The sequence below is a fragment of the Clarias gariepinus genome, chromosome 20 (assembly GCF_024256425.1).
Source record: "Clarias gariepinus isolate MV-2021 ecotype Netherlands chromosome 20, CGAR_prim_01v2, whole genome shotgun sequence".
In the NCBI taxonomy this organism is placed as follows: domain Eukaryota; kingdom Metazoa; phylum Chordata; class Actinopteri; order Siluriformes; family Clariidae; genus Clarias; species Clarias gariepinus.
This window is the reverse complement of record NC_071119.1, coordinates 18,776,432-18,797,328: the sequence shown is the minus strand read 5'-3', so window position 1 is coordinate 18,797,328 and position 20,897 is coordinate 18,776,432. Positions and strand designations below refer to the sequence as shown.

Genomic DNA, 20,897 nt, shown 5'->3' with positions numbered 1-20,897 from the left:
GCCATGCAAAGGAGCAGCTGCTCCTTGCTCTCTTATTCCGTGTCTCTTCTCTTTCCCGCATTTGTCATTGTTTTGTCTCTCTTGTGCCCTTGTGTAATTTTTCAGACCAGAGCAACAGCTGAGTGAATTCAATTACTCAGCTCTTTCGCTTTTCCCTCACATGCCTTGCTGGAGTTACACCAGTCGGTCCCATATTAGATACATGTAGTGAACTCATGAGTTTGATTTTAGTCCAGGTGTAATTAATTTTAGTCAACTGCAAAAATATATGACATAGGCATATGTAGCAGTTTTGCTAACCGAACGCCTGCCAAGTTGCGCATATGGTTGGGAGCCGTTCAAAACTTGTTGCGTTTGAGTTTTACGAATTTTACGCTATTTTTTAGTCAGTTAAAGCAGTTTCCAAAGAGTCAACTCATGATACCAAAGTTGCTACTGGAAAGCGTTCAAAAGCTACACGATTTTTCGAACATTTAAAAAAAAAAAAAGGCTTATATTCTTAAAAGGCTGGAATGGATTATTTGCGTTTACATTATTTCCTATAGGAAAATCATTTTTTTTAAATGTATAATTAAATTCTAATAAATAAAATATAATTTTTAGGCTTTCAGAAATTTGTATGCAAATATTTATATATATATATATATATATATATATATATATATATATATATATATATAAAAAACTTTTAAAATGTAAATAGTAGCAATACAGAGTTTAACAACACTAGGGTTGTGTGATATGATATGATATTGTTTTCTTTTAAACATTTTAATAAAATTTCCATACTGGAAGAGCCACTTCACTGAAGGAAATAGGGACATTAAAGGAGCACCTTCGCTTCCAGGTACTTTCACTTTGCATTGAGTTTATCTACGTGACCTTTGACACGTGGTGTTACAAAACTTGAGTTTGTAAACCAAAAGTGCAGCGAGACTTTCTTTCTTATAAGCACAGATGAATGTGTTGTAGTGTATGCCCTTGGACATGGGTAAGTTTTTTTTTATTTTAATTAAATATTATTATGCATAAATCATGTATCATATGTACTGTAGTAAACAATACTTTAGACTTGTTTTGTACTGATTTAAAGTGCAATCCTTGATGAGAGACTACTTTTGGGAAAAAAAAATCATCAAGAGGTACTTAACAAATGTACACACACACACACATTCGTGTTCCATTCCAACTACAGGTTACGGAGACTATGAAAAATGAAGCGCTTGCTTGTCACGGGAGCTGGGATTTATCTGCTTCGATTTATTAGTTCTGCATCTGCGCTGAAAACACATTTTAGACAAATGGTCCCGGTAAGTCGCGCAGACCGAAATGTCATCCACCGAGCAGAATTATCCACGTGAAATATGAAACCTTTGCATATAATTAATTACTGATATTTAATATTAAGCAGTTTTATTCAATAACAAGCTAAGTGCTTGTAGGTCGTTCTTCAATAATGAATGACCGCACTCGGGTATTTGTTTCTCGGATTGATTAATACATTAATAAACCCGAGAGGAGGAAGGATTAACGATGGAAGATGATCACGGAGACCATTTTGGTTTGAAAAGAGAGACGTCGCACGTTCGGTTCGCCCTCTTTTTGTTTGCCCCGTAGTATCTCTGCCTCTTTGGAAGGCATTCTCGCTCACAAATCACGCAGCCTATTAGTGGTGAAAGGTGTCAAATTAATTTTAATCTGAGGACTTTATTCAGTCAGAATGCGGTAATGCGGCGTGACGTGGAATCGAGTCCTTCATTCAGCGCTCTCCTTGGCTTAATACAAGCTTGCTTCACGTCAGCATCGGTTGCGGCGACGAAACGAGAAAGGGGGAAAAACTCTCAGTCATTACAGTCTATGATATTCCCTCTCTTATCCCTTTTGCGTGCTGATTTCCCTCATTTTTGAGCCACTTGTGCTGGGAGTGAATGTAATGAAAGGCCACTGGGAACCAGAAGGCAGATGCAAATCCCACGATTTGACTGAAAGCGAGGACCTGAAACTGTTTACCTTTCGGCTCGAGTTAGCACTTTGTTAAACAAAATGGCTCTTTGATTGCAACTGGAGGTTGGAGCTGTATTTGCTACTGCAATGACTAAGCCATCAAAACGGCAAGAGACTCTTAAAGACTAGTAGTAGGCGCGTTCACACATGTTTATTCATGGCCCCATTTGCATGCTCGTTTGCATATTCCTATCGCTCTGATCTATGGTGCGGATTTGTCTGTATTTTTTTATTTTTTATTTTTATAAAAGCATGTGAAAAATGTGCAGCACCAGGTCTTCTGCACATGGTGCACACTCAGCTTCCTGCAGCGCAGCACACGTATGCGTGTGTGTGTGTGTGTGTAGGTGGGTGTGTGTGTCCCCTCTGTGCTGAGCTGTATGATGCTGTCAGTTTCTCCTTCAGTCTTTCAGAAGCTCAGGCATTGCTACACACACACACGCTACACACAAAGAAACACACACTGGTCTAGAGAGGCTTTGTCTTTGAAGTACCACTAGAAAAGGTTTTTCTTTCTCTTTTTTTTTGTTTTCTTTTAGCTATATCCAGTCGTGATGAGCTTCGACTGTGCTGCCATCAGCCAGCTTTTAATTCTAACCTGGGCATCCTTAAAAGTCTTAATTGCCCTCAAGTTGCACTCTACAACTTAAAAGCCTTAATAAGCTCCCAAGACAACAACAGCAACCAAAATAAAAAAAATGTCGTTATTTATTTCCTAAGGCTTTGGGCACTTCTCCCCCATGTCTTATTAGCAGCACCAGTCCTATCAGACCAATCCTTGGTGTTTTCAGAGAGTTCTTGTCATCTAATGCTGATTATTTTCTGATAACAGCATGCTCTGAAGTGGTTTGTTCATATTATAAACTCTTTATTTATATGGACATATGAAATATACTATCCTATCCTTACCCTATTCTAACCCAAACTAACAACCCAAATCCTTAATCCACTAACCCTAACCCCAACTCCTAACTCTAACCCCATCCCAATCCTAAACCATAACCCTAAATCCTAGGCCTACGCTTACCCTTACCCAAAACCCTAGCCCCCTAACTCTACCTCTATTTCAGCCTTAACCCCTACCCCCTAATCCGATCCTAATAACATATCTATGGCATAATCAAAGGTGGGTAGAGTAGCCAAAATGTACTCAAGTAAGAGTAGCTGTACTTCAAACTAATATTACTCAAGTAGGAGTAAAATGTAGTCATCCCAAATATTACTTAAGTAAGAGTGAAAAAGTATACTTAAGTACTGAGCAACTGTTTCATCGCAATGTCTGATTTATTTATTTATTTTTTAGAAATTATGTAAGCAGACAAACAAAATGATAAAATAATGTACAAATTGCGACATTTCCGAATAATAACATAAATGAAATTAATGTAATAAAATAAATGAATAAAACTAAATATTTTTACAAAATAGCAAAATAAGGAATAAGAAACACACATTTCCTAATCTCACTTTTTTTCACAATATAAATCTTTTGAAATAAATCCCTACTGTATGTTACATATGTATGTTTCCTGTGTAAGATATACTGTATATTCAGTCGCCCTCAAAATGACTCAGCAGATTTGAATAACATTAGAACACGTACAAGAGGCCTCACTTTACCATAAACTGTGTTTGTAAGAGACTTATATTTTTTTAGCCTTTAGTTTATTTGCTAATTATATATGTTAAGATTGCAACATTAAATAAAAAAGCTAAACTAACCGCAAAATGTTTCCTTCACTGTCTACCACTGCTGAAGCCCCGCCCCCTTCTGTGTGGTCATGTGACTCCTTATTTGTTTTGCGGCTGATTGGTTAAACGGAGTCATGTGATTATTGTTGCTACGTCTGATTGGTGAAACACAGTCACATGGTAGATTAAATTTTTCATTACATTTACATTTTTCCGGCAAAAACAAAGTGTCGAAATGGTTAGAAAAGTAACGAGTCGAGTGAAGCCGAGTGTAGCGGAGTAAGAGTTGCATTTCTTCATCGCAAAGTAAATAAAAAGGGTCCAGTAAAACTACTCTTTTTTTTTTTTTTACAAAAGTTACTTAAGTAAATGTAACAGAGTTAATGTAACTCCCACCTCTGGGCATGAAACATAACATCTACCAAGCCTCTTGATACATTTGCGTTATAACCGAACACCATTCCTTACTTTCTCTTAAAGTTCTTTTAAAGAAACAAAATGCAACTTGCTACTGAGAAAGGAAAACATCTAAATCGTTCTCTGAGTTTTCGAAAAAATGACGCAAAATGCACAGCTTTAAACTATAGATTCCTTCCAGAAAAAAAATTGTTTTTCATAAAAAATAACTTTTAATTGAATTAAAACCAGGGAAGGTGATGATTATGACGTTGCGCCAGCTGACCACATCTTTTCTAACTGCCACTGTGTGTTAAAAATAAAACATTCTTTTATTATTCGTTAGATCATGTGGAGCAACAGCGTATAAGTACCAGTCCATGTGAGTTAACTGTTACTATAGAAACAAGAACATTGATTGTGAAACAGTCCCATCTTAGTAATTGGAATTAACTTGAATATAGTCAAGCATGTTAAGTATTATAGTTAATCATTTCTCGCCTTTATAAAATGAATTTCAAGATAAATTCAAGGCATTTATTTTGAATAAGAAGCAGAATCTACAGTATAGATCAGGTTTATTGGAATCATATAAGGGAATACTAAATTTGATATAGCGTTGACTATATTAAAGATATATTAATTTGCTAAGATGATATCACTGTCCGAGGATTCGCAGCCTGATTTGCAAAAAGGTCATATTAAAAGGTAACGAGAGCGTTTAGCGCGTTTATTATATAGTCAGAATGAGGACCTTGAGTATCGATCAACCCGAACGCAATAAGGAATAGTGTCGGAAACACCGCGATGCTGTGCTGCGTGTACTGTAAAGAGCGTGAACGAGGCATTTCTACTGATGGTGGTTCATGTTACAGATCGGGAGCAGATGGTGAGAAACATCACACGGTGCGGCTGTTTAGATCTCCGATCATTTTACATACCGCTAGTTAAGATGCACCTTAATGGCTGTGCTGTGAATGGAGAGCTGTGAAATTATAGACAGAGCTCAACTGGTGTAACTGCTGCAGAGTATTTAAGTGTGTACTGTATATGCACACGTGTGTGTGTGTGTGTGTGTGTGTGTGTGTGTGTGTGTGTGTGTGTATTTCATGCTGTTCTCCTGTCTCCTGTCTTGGGAATGATGACAATGACAAGCTGAAAGTCACACACGTGCACACACACACACACACACACACACACACACACACACACACACACACACACTTTTACTTAAGCAAGTATGTACCCATCACAACCAGGCATGCAAATCAAGTATTTAGTGTGCACCATGCACACTATACATATGTGCAAGTCAATGTAAGGGCAAACACACACACACACACACACACACACACACACACGGTGGAGTGGATTTAATTATGCTAAAGTGAGTGGGCGTTTCAACCTGTCACTCTTCACCCAATGAGAGAGTCAATCCTATGATTGTATGCATTGTATTGGATTTTAGACCAATCTTTATATAGATAGATAGATAGATAGATAGATAGATTCACACTTCATTAAGCAAACAATTCCCTCTCCTTCCGCCCACTGACCTCATCATCTGGTTGACCACAACCTGTCAGTTAAGCAAATCCCGGCTTCTACTGTAAGTACCCCACTGCCCACAAACAGTGCCGCACACTCCTCGTACTTGTTTTCCTATTCATCCCTCTCCTATCCTTTAATTTCTGTCTCTTCTCCGCAGGACACACCTTCCTCTCTGTTTCCCCCTTCTTCTCGCATGCTTGAGACATCTGGAGACCGTCTGACAGTGACTGACGGCAATGGCCTGTGGCCAATCAAATCGTGTGAAAAGCTCGAGGCGGCCCGGGAATTGTTTGACAGCGGATTCTTGCTGTGCATGCGTGTGTGTGTGTGTGTGTGTGTGTGTGTGTGTGTGTGCACGCGCAGGTTTTTTTACTTTTCTTTGCGCGTCTTGAGATTTGACGCATGGCAATCCATCAGCTCATCACCGTGGCTTGTGTTTACTTCTGGCGTTTGGAAGAAACGCTAGTCGTCAAGCACTCCTTCCCTAGCAGCAATCTGAAGCTCGCAACACAGACTCACACAAACACGAACACGCGCGCGCACACACGTGCGCTTTCAGGCCGACTCCTCAAGTACTGTCTTGTTTGGGCTGTGTTTCTCCGCTTCTCCTCACAAAGGCACTAACTAGACCATGGATGTACAAGTGCACTTCATGAGGAAATTTATATAAATTTTTAGCCATATTTGGTGGCTTAGTTGTTAGCACTGTCGTCCTGCACTTACAGGGTCCGGGTTCAATTCCCGTCTAGGGGTCTGTGTGCATGGAGCTTGTATGTTCTCCCAGTGCTTGGTGGGTTTTCTCCAGGTACTTTCCTCCAACAGTCCAAAGACATGAGGTTCGACAACAGTCATAAAATGGTATCAACATTGACCTCCATGGTCCCTAGTTGAACTACAGAGGTTCTTAGATGAATGAATGAATGGATGGATGGATGACTATGCTGTTTAATCCATAGACTATGACCAAAGCTTTCCAGAGTTCCCTAAACTGTTCCGGAATAACCCAAATTAAGCTTCAAGAAAATATAGTTGGGCAAGTTTGGTGTAGAAAAACTCGAACCCTGACCCCAACCCCAATGAATACCTTTGGGATGAACCGGAGGTCTTGACCTCACTAATGCTCTTGTGGTTCAATAGACACAAATCATCACAGCCAAATTTTTCCCAGGAGACTTCAGGTTAAAGGAGGACTTCAGGTTGGGATTAAATCTGGAATGGGATTTTCAATGAGCAAGGTATCAGTAAAACGCTCACTTGTGCACATGGATGAACAGAGCCTCCAAATGGGAATGTGGTTACAGTAGCCAATTCATCCATGTCCCTGATTTTTGTAAAATCTCACTCTCTGGTGTATAATGATGAGTTTCTTTCCTCTCATGATTTTTTTCCTCGGGCTATTTCCTTGCCACTTCTGATTTGCCCAATAGATACGTAAATGAGAAAATCTGGATTTCTGTTATGTCTATTGTTAAAACCGTTGTAGAAATAAAATTGTATTTTTATTAAAACGGATCATGTCTGTGCTTCATGTCCGGCCAGAACAAATCACATTTTCAGAATTACAACTGTAGGATGCCAGGTCTGTATCCGACTCCACTGATGAGCATGATGGGACACATTGTGTGGTCTATAAAATCATTGGGCTTGTAAGATTATTTGGAACAGCAAGTGACAAACTGAAAGAAGGCACCATAAAGAGCCATGTTCACGTTACAAGTCAACATTGACTGATGTTGATTTTTTGGTCAGATCGGATTTGCATGTCATGGCAATTCACATTCATAATTACAAACGACTTTTATCTGGCTTTAATGTGGAAAGGGCACGTCAATATGCTATCTCTAACACCGCCTGGGATTAAAACGAGGCCTTATTTGTGAGACAAGGCTTTTATTTCAAACAACAGATGGGAATTTTAGTAAGAAATATGCTTGGGAATTTGGTCTGGAGGATGGCAGGCAGTTAGAAGGATGTATTTCTTGAGGTCCAGAAGAAGTAAGAAAACCTGATGCCTGCTTTAAGTCTCTAGAACACACATGGTGGCCCCAGAGTCGCCTTATCATCCCAAGCGTGCAGGTTCAAATCCCGGGTGATGCTGTAACCTTCCCTAGTCAGGACCCTACAGAGTGCTGATTGGCCGAGCTCTCTCAGGAGGAGTGATAAGAGGCGCTCTAGCGCTGATACATCAATCACGCCTCTAGCCAATCACTGGCGTCACACAGGCGGAAGGAACGGATAGCGATATTCTGTGTGAGGGTGTGTGAGCAAGCATTTCGAAAGGATGCGGTTGGGTGGTTGGCTTGCATCTCAGGGGGAAAAGCACTGAGGAGTGCTATAGTGACTAAATCAGGGGGAAAATTGGGAAAAAAGTGTATCAAAAAGAAAAAGACCACAAGGTGCATATCCTTACCTGACAGGATTGGTGCTCTTCAGGCAAGATGAAGTGTAAGCATGCATCAAGGGTTAAAAAGGAAACACAATACTATTATTTTGTCTTTGTACTTCATACTTATCAGACTGTATATAGAGTTTATAACTTGGCCTAAATAAATTGTCGTATTTGTGCGCTGTTGTCCAACCAGAGAGTGTAGTTCAAATCCCAAATGGTGTCCTACGATCTAACACAACAATGACGTACAAGAAACCAGATCCAAACAAGACCAAGACCCAGTCGACACAGATAATTGGTTGCACATGTAAACGCCAATGAGTCAAGTCAAGTAGGCTTTTAACGTCATATACAGTTCAGTACACAGTGAAACGAAACAGCGTTCCTCTAGGACCAAGGTGCTATCTACAGACAACATAAATTTACAACATCAACTAGCTGACTGAAACACCTAATTAGCTGACTAGCTGAGACAAAATAGATTAACGCTATACTGTAAATTCACAAAAAACTAAGTACCTTACAAAAAGACAAGACAAAATCAAGTGCATGCATGTTCAAATGTACAACCCAGAGCGACAACATGACACAATCCAATCCCGAGGTAGTAGCAAACTAGAAAGGTTGGAAGAAATGAAACCAGAACAATAAGGAACAACCTGTAAGCCGAGAACCTTGACATGGTAAGAATGAGAAATCAAAACAATCTCATTACATAGGATTGAACGACTTCCACGTACTATACAGTAAATCTATAGCCAATAGGGAACCATTTAAGATTATTAATTTAAGGTATTAGTTCCTCTGAAGCTTTGCTATTCTTGCCTTACTACCATCATGGTTCATGAATAGGTCAGGTCAGGTCTGCGGTGAGGCTTAAAGATCCAATAAATGATGCCTGATTCAGGGCTTTTACAGTACATAGACTAAACAACAACAGAAAAAACAAGAAAAAGAAATTTGCCTAAAAATCCATCAAACGCATTTATTATTTTCATAGTCTATCTTGAGAGGTTAAGAGTAATGGGGTTCAGCTGCTTCTTTTGGCATGGAGAGGAAAACCCACAGGACCGTAGCAAAAAAAAAAAAAAAAAGGTAAGCGAACTGGTAGGTCTGGACTTTATCCACAGACACCTTTACTAACAAGGAGCTTTTTATTAAGAAGCAACATGTCCAGGAACCATGTAAAGCGTCATTCATATTTTTATAAGTGAACCATCCGTACACATGATATGGCTGCTGACATGAGGAAATGTCCTGTAGGTGTAGAGGCACGAAGGGATCTGCTTTCTGTTTCGGGTCGGCGTGGAAGTCAGCCTTGATACAGAGCAGGACTTCAGTCGAACATTGCTGTAAGACGACTCTGGAATGGGTAACTGTTTTAGCATCTTTTTGGCGACTAATCTGGGTAATCCGGGGTTTTGCATGAAACGCTAAGGAGCTTACTTAGTGAAGGGAACCAAAAACAAACAGCAAACTTAAAAAAAAAAAAAAAAAAAAACTGTTGAAGGCGTTAGTTTATTTTTTCAAGAATATGATTGGAATACGATTATACACATATGGATTTTAATTTTGCATTATTTAAATTACTCACTCATCGTCTATACCACTTTATCCTGTATTCAGGGTCGCGGTGGCCTGTAGCCTATCCCAGGAGACAATTTGGGAATGTCAATTAACCAACATGTCTTTGAATTGTGGGAGAAAACCGGAGGAAACCCACCAAGCAGGGGGAGAACATGCACACAGAGACGGGAATCAAACCTGGGCCCTGGAGGTGCAAGGCGACAGTGATAACCACTACACCACCTTATTAAAATCAAATATAGATATTTTTTGTTTACTATAATGTAAAGTAAGGGAGATCGATGGAAGGGGGTGGGGTTTCCTGCTAGTCTCTTGCAAATCAATTCAGGTTTATATGCGGATTACTTATTTTACTAAGAAGCGTTAAGGTTAATAACACACCTGTGGATGAAGAGACTGCTCTTTCGGTGTACTTGTGAGTGATAACATTTAGTAGCGCCCTCCGCCGTAACGTTCCAGAGCTCCGGCATAAAACATTTAAAGGTTAGCTGGTCTGGTGATACAATATAAAACAATCCAGGTAAATGTCACATGGTAGTGTAAAATTGTGATATCTGAGATTATTAAAATGCACAAGCCTAGAGTATATATATACAGAATGTAGAGCCCTTAGTGCGCGCACACACACACACACACACACACACATATACGCAGACAGATACTCATACTCATACAGACAATGTGAGATAGTGAAAATTAACATCTTCCTGGCAGATGATTGACAGCTTGCTTTGTAAAATTCCCAGAACAAGATCCAGCAAGCTAAACGAAGGAGTCTGAATGAAAAAAGGAACTTTTTTTTTTTTTTTCTCCAAAACTTCCGACAGAAACAAACAGAGACAGAGTTTTTTGGTAAGTTGCTCTGCGAGATATAAAAAAAGCTTTGATGTTACTATATTCACACAGCCTCTGGTGTGAAAAACGGCAGGAGATCTCATGTTTTGTGCGAAAACAGTAGATTTATTCGGCGACGGCATCATCTTCGCAATTCACTCACTGGAATTATGAGGAAGCGCTCGTTATGTGTGTGTGTGTTTGTGTGTGTGTGTCCACTGGATGCTTCAGTGTCTTGGTCACATTCTTTATGGCTCTTTTAAACCCTCCATAGCCCACCCCCTCTCTCTTTTCCCCCTACGGTTATTTAGTGGCCAGGCGCAATAAACCACACAATTTATAGCTTACTTTTTAATTAGAAATAATGTCTTGTAGGTCCTCGGTGATCTATGGCTTAATCAATATATAGAACGGAGCGGAGGCATGACGGACGGAGTATTGACATGCAGCAGGTAGCCTAACTTAACACACTCTGTCTCTGCGAGCTATCGGAGGTAGGTTCAACCTCAACCGCGAGACAGGTCTTGCTACTATATCGTCTGTCTTAGAGTTCACTCGGATGTTGATGCCGAGTCATAATTTGATTGAAATGCTCATTGTGCGAGTGTGCGTGTGGTCAGGTTTAGATCCCGTTACCTCCGACAGATATTTAGAAAAGATGGATTTCTCCAATCATCTTTCTTCATAATCAATCTCAGCCCGATCTGATGTAAAATTACCTCAGCAGCTCTTCATTAAAAGAGGCGATATGCTACGCACCTCTAATTAGCATTAATCTGTACATGTGTCAGGAAAGAGAGGCCCTGAGTGATGAATTATGAGACACGCAGCCTGCTTTGAAGGAGAGGAGGCGGAACAGGCTGTGCGGCTGTGATAAGGGTAATAATTGGCGGCTGATAGAGCTTTGTGGATGACCTCGTTCAGACCCGCTGCTGATAACATGCATTCAGGTCCAATCAATGGCGTAAGCGGACTCAGTCACATGCCAAGATGTAGTAGAAGTCAGTCAGGAAGAGCAAGAGGACAGATCTTTTTTCTCGACATTTCTACCCTTTTTCCCTTTTTTTTTGTTTTACTTTCCTGTGCCGATCTCTATACAAAGCCACTATAACACATTCCCGAAACGTTACGATTCAGTGGTCATGTGACTCCGCTTGTATAAATAAGCCAAGTACATGCTTGATAAAAGTAATTATTTACGAAAGTCTTCCACCACTGAAGTAATTTAGTTTCTGTAATCCTAAAAGCTGATACACACTTCATCTTTTAAGCACAGATGATCAAGATTCTGGGCCCCCCGGTTGGCGGAGCCCTAGCATTTTGAGTTTGAATACCAGGGGATGCTATAGTCTCTGGCAGCCAGGAACCAAGAGGGAGCTGATTGTCCGAGCCCTCTCAGTGGGGTGGGATAGGATGCACTCTCACATCAATCGTGGCTCTGTAGCCAATCACGGGCGCCTGTGACCTCACGAAAGAGGGAGGAGCAGATAGCGCGGTCCTTCAAGTGTGTCACGCCGTCCCCAATGGCGTGAGAACCTTGAAAAGATGCGTCACAACACATGAAAGTCTTCGACCCCCCCTGACTGGTGGTAGTAGCTTTAATAGGAAGTGCCCTAATGATGGGTGGGAATTGGCTTCGACTAAAATAGTAATTTTATTATTTTTTTTATTTAAAACCAACTCAAAAACTATTAAGATTCTTACTAGCTTACGTTAAACTTTTTTTGTTCTACTTTTTAGTTTTTTGTTCTAATTAATGATATTTTCTGGCACCTTAGACTTCTATATACTCTAACAAAAGAAAGAAAGAAAGAAAAAGATATATGTGTTGTTCTATGAAGCGTAAATCTACAGTATATAATTATTGTTAAATCGAGTGGTGCTTTTTTTTCAATATAATAGTAAATAATACTATAACTATACAAAAGAAATTATACAGAATTTATGATTAAACACTATCTTGGGTTAGAAGAAAGTAGTGACTGTTGCTAGGTGGTTTAATCCAATTATAGAACAAGTCCACTTTTTTATCGTAAGTGTTTTCTGTGCATGAATGTTCAGAGTGGTTTCAACCCAGTAATTTGAAAGCGGTGCCAGCCTGGGCTGAGTCGCCACACAGAGGATTCACGTGTAGACTTAACGCCTTCCTGTAGACACAACATTTTATGGCAAGGGAGATATTTGTGCTTATGGAATACAAAGAAAGGACTGGAAAATAAATTCACAGTGCAAGTGAGTCAGAAAACGGGAGTGGGGTGGGTTGGATGCCTGGGCACTGAGAACACGCTTACACACACATGCTTACTGAGCGAGGAGGAGAGATGGCATTGTTGTGTGAATTCCTCTCCTTACACTCTGAGCTGTTGATGTAATGTGGGAATGAGATGGGCAGAAAGCAGAAAATAGATTAGGCGTTATACATTAATGGCCATGTAGTGCCGGCTTATAATAACTTTACTGTTTACCATCTAAAACAGGAAAACGAACAGATACACACACACACACACACACGCACACAGCCATGCGATTGAAAAATACCTTAGACTGTAATCTCAAATTTAATAACTAAGCCTTGAGTATTGATTGTTCTAACCGCCCTCATAACATATATAGTATAGTGTGTATGTGTGTTTGTGTGTGTGGTCTGTAAGGTTGCTTATTTATATATTAGTGAGGACCAAGTGGAACAAAGATACGAATATCTGACACTTTTGAGGGGGACGAAAAGACACTGGATGAGCTCAATTTTATTGAGGACCAGCCAAAAGGCCTCACTTTTTTATTGTATTTTAGTTTTGTTAAAAAAAAAATGAACACTATAACATATATAACTATAACTATAGGTTTAATTTTGCCTACTAAGCTTAAAGTTTAATGTAGGTGTAGGCATAGCATTTATTTTGCACCATTAATAATTATATTATGTTATATTATAGTAAGGTCCTCACAATGATGATAAACTGGGCATGTGTGTGTGTGGGTGTATTGTTTTTCTTTAATTGAAGTTGAACTATTTTTTGCCTTTGACTTCTAGTACTGCTTGAATGACATTACTTAGTTAAACATAACAACAACAAAAAAATTGGACACCTTTTATGTTGAATGTTGTCAGCTCAGAGTACCTTACAGTGTCGGGATGCAGGCCTGTGCGGTCTCTCCTTCTACCTGTAAGCCGATGAGAGCATAGAAAGCTCTTAAGTGGTCGTTCCCCATTAGACATCAGATGAGTTAGGGGAAAGAGGTAAGCTGATATCACTTTGTGTCTTCCAGACAAATCTACTACACATAGGTGATGACTGATGATCACATTAACTACATCGCACACTGTCGAAACAATGGTATTGGGTTGCGGATAGGAAATCCAAGTAGTGTAGTTAACTTAATAATATCCCGAATAATGTTGCTGGAACAGTTAGGTAAGGAAGATACATCGCTTGATAGATAGATAGATAGATAGATACAGTCCCTCTGTAGTTTATACAGATATGTGCAGGTCCCCAAAAAGCAATCTTTTATACATAACCCTAGTTATTTTTTAAGAATGGGTGCTTGAGTAACTTGTACGTGCCCTATTCTGATGAGTGTAGTGTCTAGGAATGCACCACAAGGTGAATGGTTAACTGCCCTCTACAGCAGGTCAAAACTTCTAAAACATTCAAGAACCTGTAAGCATGCGATACTTAAGCCTTGAGCAATTTTTCGGTTAACTATTAGTTGAAGTGTAAGACCATGGTAAATGTGCATTCGCCACCTTACAGGTAAAAACATTTTTCTTAATAGTGGTAATGTTGTAGCAAGCCTTTAATGCTACACAATTATCCATATTTTACTATTTATTAATTTTGTCTAATTAAAAATGATTGTGATATACTGTAGGTGAGCTTTGCTAAAATAATTTACTAATTGGCTAATAATAGATATTAGTCATTATTTACCCAGGTGCATTATTTGAACTTCATAACCTGCTTTGTTGCATATTGTGTTTTGGTTCCATTTAAATCTGTTTATATATATATATATATATATATATATATATATATATATATATATATATATATATAACGCATTTAAAAAACTTTTTTTAAGCTATACTGATAGCTCCTAAGTTTGTTGATCTGAAACACTGGACAAAATAAGCTAGTTAACGTTAAAATTCAGTTACATTGTCACTTTTTGGTCTAATTAAATAGATAGATCAAACATTGCAGCTTTTACTAGCTTAGACTATAACTATATATATATATATATATATATATATATATATATATATATATATATATATATTTTTTTTTTTTTTTTGCTGTTGTGACTTTATGCCTAACTCTGTGCACCATGTTTAAAAAGAGAATAACTTCTCTCCAGTACCAGCACTATGATTTCGTTCGATGTAATCTGTTAGCAATGAATTTGAATTTTTCATTCGATGGCGCAGCATCTGGACCACACGCTGCACTCCTTCGTCTATGTCATGCGGATAGGTCACGCTGAAATAGATAGGATAGGAGTCTGTTTTTAGGCCGTACTTCTTTAAGGGAGTAATGAACCCTCACCCTGCTTTCCTTGCCTTTTTTTTTTCAAAGTGCGTCAAGCTCTTAGAGAACACTGCAGAGTGCTGATAAAAAGTTTTTCCTTTACGCCTGGACTGAGCTCTGGTCTCTTTAAGTAGAACTAACATGAAGGAGCTCCAGCTTACAGACAGACCTTTCAGACAGACCTTTATGTTTTTAAAGTATTCAGCAGGTGCTAGGCAAAAAAACAACAACAACAAAAAAACAGGAATAAAGTGTATTCGCTAAAATAAACTAGTTATTCACTACAGGTAAAAATCTTTTATACAAGTAGTGACTGCGAAAAAAGTTTAAAATTATTGGAAATGCAAACAATTACCTTAAATGTGTGAAAAGAATTGATAAGAACTACAATTATAATTCACTTAGCATTCATTGCTAACTACATTTAAAAAATTTTTTTGTAATTTTTGAACATCAACACACCTTTTAAAATGTAAAAACCACAAAAGTTCAAAGTTGTAAGAACATTATGGGAACATTTAGTACTTAAATAATCTGTAATTGTGCAAAAACACAGACCAGGAATGTTCCGGAAACGGCTAAATTGCTCTATCTACGAGTTATAATGTTACTACAACTTCAACATCTTTTTTAATATTTACAATTTAGAAGATTGTTTGCTATATTTTTCCCAAATCTGTGTTTACAAGTAGTGGTGCAATATTAATGTTTAACAACATAGCAGCAATCGATTAATGCTAAGTGTAAGAAAATGTAAAAATGTAGCTATACAGAGTATTTTCTCATTAATCGTTTCCACACATCTGAGGTAAATGTTGATATTCTCAATAGTTTTATGTTGTTTTTATTGTCATTAGACCCTTCTGCTATTCGTATGAAGGATTTTACGTCCAGACATTAGCTAGCTGTCTATGTTTCCTTCATCTCCACCAACAGCATATTCAATTCAATTCAATTCAGTTCAATTTTATTTGTACAGTGCTTTTAACAATTGGCATCGTCCCAAAGCAGCTTTACACAATCAAAATAATTATTTAAGTTTGTATGGAATTTGAATGTGTATTAATCAAAATGGTCAGATAGTCCCTGGTGAGCAAGCCGAGGGCGACACTGGCAAGGAAAAACTCCCTGAGATGGCAATAAGAGGAAACCTTGAGAGGAACCGGACTCAACAGGGAACCCATCCTCATTTGGGTGAAACAGAGAGCAGGAATTGATCTGCATTCATACTGTGTTAGTTGGCAGGCAGTTCAGCTTAACAGTTGATGTTAATTGATGGAAGCATACTCCATCCATATATCTATCTAGGGACAGTGGAGGCCAATTGTGATTACCATTGTATCTATTCCCATTTTACGGCCATCGTAGGATCTGCATGTCTTTGGACTGTGGGAGGAAACCGAAGTACCAGGAAAAAACCCACCAAGCACAGGGAGAACATGTAAACTCCATGCACACTGACTTCAAGGGAGGAATTGAACCCAGACCCTGGAGGTGCAAGTGGACAGGACTAACCACTAAGCCGTTGCGCCACCAACAGCATATTCTCAACTACCTAAAATATCTCTTAAAGCAAATAAAAAATCCTAGAAAGCAAAATTGCCACCAACATTCATAAATTAAAATTGTTAGCATCTTTCCTAGTCAATAAAAATCTCAAGTTAGATAAATCTATTTCTTAATCTCATACTGACAGCCCTGTTTTCAGCTGTGTTTGCGTTCGTTTTTTAGGCTACAGGTGTGTTTATGTACGTGCGTTTGAGTTTAAGCCCATAGGTATGTCTGTGTGTGCGAGTGTCAGTGCGACTGTGTGTGGAGTGTTGTAATAGCTAAGCTTCCATGTCTCTCTTCTGCGAACACAGACATGCAGTCACCAGTGCGCTTTTGTGTGCATGAGGCGTGTCGACAAAACAGGCCTAATCCCTAATGCCTGAAACGCAGTAGCTTGCCGCGTGCATGCACACGCGCGCACACACACATACACACACGTGCGTGCACACAAACACACACCATCCAAATTCAGTCATTCACACCTGGGTTGTAAAACTCAAAAACACAACAGAGGCAGAAGTGCTTCCCTTGTTAGTTTAGCACTGTCGAGTGTGTGGGTATGTGTCTGTGTGTAACCTTGAAGAGTAAAGCTATTATACAATAACAGACAAGGCCTTTGCCCTGAAGTGAAATCTTCTTGCGTTATTCCTCATAATGACGCATGTTGCAGGACCGTGCTGTGTTAGGACCGCATGTTAGCCCAGGGATATTGAACTCGGTTTATAAATTGTGAAATAATGCGAAGAGGATGTGACCTTCACTCCTGCGGTTCATCCGTACAGTCTGTGTGGGTGCTTTCTGGTGTGCACAGGAATTGTCATGTTACAGTTGGTATGTGCTCTTTCACTCTTTTTTTTTTGCGTGTTTGTCATTAAGAGAGAGGAAGACAACGTTGGTTGAACTGTGACCTGGGATTACTGGGAACATAAGGTCACTCGTTTGGGCAGGTTATGATATTATTCAGCTTTACAGAGGACAGCTTTAATAGAACATTGCCATAACTACACACACATATAGTACATACACACGCACACACGAAAGAGCCATAGATGCAGCTGATACCGGTGCTGGTGATTTAAATTCCCGGCAAAATGAAAATTATACACGTGAATTTGCAGATTTTGCAGCAGGGCTGAATTTAAGCCATTTATCATATAAAAAAAAATATACTGGCTGTACTTCAGTGGCTCTCGATACTTTGAGGATATTCAGAACTCTCATATTGGTCTTGCTTTAAAAAACAAAAAACAGAAGATCAGCTTGGAAAAATGTCTTCCCTAGGCAATTCTGAACCAGAAACATAAAAGCATTTTCAGTACACATCCTTTTTATTCTGCGAGGCCAGTGTTTCCCATAGGTCTGAAATATACTTGCGGTGGTAGCCAGCAGAACGGTCCGGCATTATGCGCCCGAATGAAAGTGGTCTCCTACATACAGTACAACAAAAACGCACATGACCTTTAATACAACTACAATTGTTTTTATTTATTTGATATTTTTATCAATTTCACATATCAGGGATCTAAACTACTCTACAAACCCTCCTCCTCTCCATCTATACTATGTGTGAATATGAAAAAACTTAAGAACTAAAAACTCTTTGATGTATAAAGTTGGCAACTGTTTCTCAAGGGGTTTTAGGCATTGTTTTGCATTACCATATGGTGACATCATTTTTTTTTCAGCACAACCTACAGTTAGGCCGTATTAATGAACTGAATTTTATTTCAATTTAAGCAATTCTACAAACATGCCTGGGCTAAAGAAAAAAAAAGTTTAAATAAATGGGTTACATAGGCAAAGAAATAGGACAGATTTATACTTCATGTCTTTTTATTGTTGTTTGATGTTGACAAATAATTATAATAATTTTTCGCATTTTGTGATTTCTACCTTTTTTGCGACGTCATTCCCATATTCTAGTAGCAGTACATTTTTACAGATTTTAAAAGCAGTGGCAACTGTGGTTCTCCGAGACATATCAGAAAACCCAAATGCACAGTTTGATGTCTGAAGCCTACAGACAGGACTTATAAGCAGATGTTTTTTAAACCGGTCATTGACCAATGGTGGGATACCGCTCAAGTTTTATGCGGTTATTAATCTTACTGGGGTTATTAAAGAAGAGACCGTTCACAGTGCAAAACTGACTATCTGTACGCCTTTCTTAACCTTTTATGGCAGCTTACATCCGCTGCCTCTCAGTACACCGCTGTCACAATAGCAGAATAAACAGGTACAGAAGTGGTAGCGCCAGACAGAAATGTCAGCTACTAATTAATCGATTGTGGATGGCGGACAGATTTGTAAAAAAGGCTGGGCTAATATACTTGGGTGCCAGTCAGTATATACTTGGGCAGCCCACTTAACTATACTCTATGTGTGGGGGGGGGGCCTTTAGCGACTTAGTGCCTGAATTTTATGAATATCTACGCTATATTTTGGCACTTGACATGTTTTTTTTTAGTTTTTAGTTAATATTGTGCATCAGGATCACAATCACAATGTCTGTACAACCCACAAGGTGCTTATCAGCCATGGAACCACACCCAGATCTTGGTGGTCACTTAAGGTGGGCTTAACTACATTGTAGACCATAGTGAAGTCCAGTCTAAGGATCAGAGGACGACTAAAGTTACACTTAGGCACAAGTTTGCCTGTTTACTGTTTGCCTTCACACAAAAGCATATGGAACATATGGAACAGTTGCTAGGCAACAAGTGTTACTAGGCAAGTATAAAATGAACATCCGTGCTTCATGTTCCAACTGAAAGGTGTGATGTATACATTCAGCAACAACTTGCCTACACGTACAACATTTACTTGAGATTTTGTAGTTGTAGTTTTTGCACCATTTTATTAAACTTCAGATTGTAGAATTGTTATATGTAAATAAATGGACCCACATGGTAGATAACGTGACTTCTACTTCTTCACAAGTGTAAATAATAGCATACTGTAGATATTAGTGTGTAGAAATCAGCACTGTATGGTTTTAATAAGGTGCAGGTTGAATAATAGTAATACAGTTCACATGCATAAAGAGAATGCTTTGCCCCCTGATGACCCTGCTCGGTGTAAACAGATTGCGATAGTTGTTTAGTGATTATAATAATACAATATAATTAAGCAATGTCACGCAAGAGCGAGTGCTGTGCTGCTGGATATAGCACTGCTGTGATGAGGTCGTAGGCACGAGGTCACAGCCGTGCTATATCCATCAGTACAGCACAACCTCGAGTGTAATATATTTTTTTTATAACAATTCTGCAAACACCATTTATTATCAACAGATTATTATTGTTATTTATTGTATTTTTTGGATTGCTCCACCAAGACATATCTTTCTGAGACTGGTGGAGCTTATTAATTAACCGGGATGAAATAAGTTTTACATTCTTACCGGTACTACTGTATGTAACCAAAAGATTGAGAGAATAAACTATGGAGGTGGTGGACAGTGGACATTTTCACTTTTTTTGCTTTAGAATATCAGCTTTGTTAACTTTCAGGTTCCAGGATAAATCCCAAATAGCGTTAAGGCTGGATAGGCTAGCGCGCTAGGGCGTATAATTTTTTAAAACATGATTCTTGATTGCCACTTTAAATTTTTTAATTTAGCTACATAATTGACGTAAATGAATTTGACTGGAAAAAAAAAATACACCCATCAGAGAATCTGCTACCGAAGCAAACCTGCCTACCCTGAGTCTTATCAATGGAGTACAATGTACTTCAAAATTGCCTACCAAGGACTACCAATGTGTACAATTACTGTCCACGGACCTCAGTGATGTGAACAATTTGGGACCTGATGTGTACAATCAGACAGAGATTGACTCCACAGGATTGAAACTGAACTACTGCTATAACAAGGTCCTGGAATGCTTGTGAATGCTTTTTTTCAAGCACAATGTTTGTATATGGACAGCGGGATTACGAATGTTAGGGGAAAAAAAGACTTTGAGTGACTTTCAGATTTTTTTGATCTTACAAAGGTACTTATTATGCATTATAAATAAAAAAAAATTGAATTAGCATGAACTTTGGAAAATATAGATTTGCAATAATAGTAACATCATTTATAGAAAATATGGCACATAGTAGGTATTTTAAATTGAAATAATTTAAAAAGAAGCAGGATATTAAACAATAAACAGTTGCTCATTTTGCTTTTTTACTACATTTTTGCATAGCATAGTGGAACCTTTTTCTTTCTGAACATAGTAAACATAGATGATGTCTATCGTGCCAAGAAAGCTACCAGAAGAGAAGTCAACCTGGGATATTCTTCTCAAACCTGAGTTCCTTCCCCTTGTACGAATTGACGATGCTTGTCAAAGCATCTGAAATAAAGTAAG

General features: G+C 38.6%; 1 protein-coding gene across 13 annotated transcripts in view; it reads left to right on the top strand.

Annotated features, from left to right (window-relative positions):
* The window catches only part of LOC128508385 (adhesion G protein-coupled receptor L3-like), a 321,516-nt gene that overhangs the window by 48,777 nt on the left and 251,842 nt on the right, over positions 1 to 20,897 (top strand). Inside the window, exon 1 of one of the 13 annotated variants that reach the window (XM_053479688.1) lies at positions 17,292 to 17,367. The exons of the other annotated variants lie outside the window; for them this stretch is intronic. The gene's annotated coding sequence lies outside the window, so the exon portion shown is untranslated. Of the gene's footprint in view, positions 1 to 17,291; positions 17,368 to 20,897 lie in introns of those variants that run through there. 13 annotated transcript variants of the gene reach the window in all.